We start from the raw sequence: 1,659 nt of genomic DNA, 5'->3' as shown, positions 1-1,659 counted from the left end.
CTCTTACTCTGAGAATATATCATCTGTGTAAATAAAAGCATGAATCTTTCCCTCCTTCTGAGGGTAACTTCTCTAGTTCTCAAGCATGGGTCCCCTCCAAAAATTCAAAGTGAAATCAGTTACTTGGATAGCCACCAGCCTATCCAAGTTTCTATCCCAATCCTAGAAGAGGTAGGAGTTATATCAACAGCTTCTTTTCACAATGAAGATTTAAATTGTTTAGCTATCCTACATACTGATTCTGTTTGAACTAGAATAAAAGGGCAAGGAACTATTCTTCTGAGAGCCCTGTACTTGTACATCATACCTAATGATGACTGCCCACATTCCATCAAGTGAGCCCCCAAAATTTGGACCAAGACTACTGTTAGGAAGCAAGTCCTGATTAAATGGAAATCCCAGAGAACAGCTGTGTTATAAGAAGTATGTGACTAAAGAATATGTGTGTCTGTAAAGATCAATCCACAGAAGGGATATTTTATATGTTTCACTGAATAATTTATTATGGTCAGTCCCAGAGCTAATTTGTGTTACTCTTTCTTTCTTAGTTAGCTTTGATAGCATCTAATTGAATATTTGATTACTTTATTATATTTTCTTCTTTTGCAAAAGAGAAGATGGATCGGATTCAAGTTGAAGAAAGACAAGTATCCTGAGATTATAGCTGGAGGTCCGGCCTGGGGTGCATTACATAACTATCTTTTTGGATCTTATTGATGCTCTCCTGCTTTCCTGAGTAGTGAGAAGAGGACACATACAGGTTTATTTTATAGTTCTCTGTCCAGCCTGCTTAGCTATGTGATGTGAAAAAGCAGGACCCAAACCCGCAGGCTTATGGCCCTCTTCTCAACCATGGGATACTGGGGGAAAGATGCAGAAAAATGAGCAGCTTCACTCAGGTGGCCTTGCCTACTCCTTTCTCAGTCTTCGCATCTCTAACTCCTCAGAGGATATAAAATTTTGTGACTGCATAAAGGTACCCAAAGTCAAAAAAAAAAAAGGGTACAATATTCCTGAGATATCTTGTCCCACTGTCAGGACTCAGCAGTCATGTAGAAGAGTCTTTTTTTATTTTCCTAAAGGCCAATCTTGCCTCATGAAAATTCATGTTGTTGAGGAATCAAAAAACCTCTTAGACATTTTGGAAATAGGACAACTTCTGATGAATTTCTGGGATTAAGCACAGTAAGATAAAGAGGGCATGATGTGCAGATTATGTTTTCTAAAGAAGGCCTCAGTGACCTAATCTTCCACATGCTTTTCTCCAGTGTGGCCCTCCTAGTCCTCAGCTTCTTCTCTGGAGCATGGGTGGGTTGGTAACCCCTTGAGCCAACAGAGCAGGGTGGAAGTGACGCTGTGAGTAAGCCCGATGGTGGTGTAGGTCTCCCTTGCTGGCTGAGCACTTAATTTGGGAGTGCCAAGCTGCTGTGTAAGAAGTCTGTGACTTTGTTGTCTTGGGAATGGTGTGAAGAAACCCAGAGCAAATGGAGGGCCCACATGTAGGTAAGATGGCCCATAATACCAGCTGAGGGACAGCCCAACTAACTGCCAACTTCAAATAACAACATGGTAGCATAGTCTTTTAAAAAGTTATGTACACATAATTGGGTGTATATGTACAAAAAATAAATACTGACAATTCATACCTCACACAAATAG

The sequence above is a fragment of the Otolemur garnettii genome, unplaced genomic scaffold (assembly GCF_000181295.1).
Source record: "Otolemur garnettii isolate 467f Iridium unplaced genomic scaffold, OtoGar3 scaffold00106, whole genome shotgun sequence".
Taxonomy (NCBI): Eukaryota; Metazoa; Chordata; class Mammalia; order Primates; family Galagidae; genus Otolemur; species Otolemur garnettii.
The sequence above is the reverse complement of the archived record's forward strand: the minus strand, read 5'-3'. Positions refer to the sequence as shown.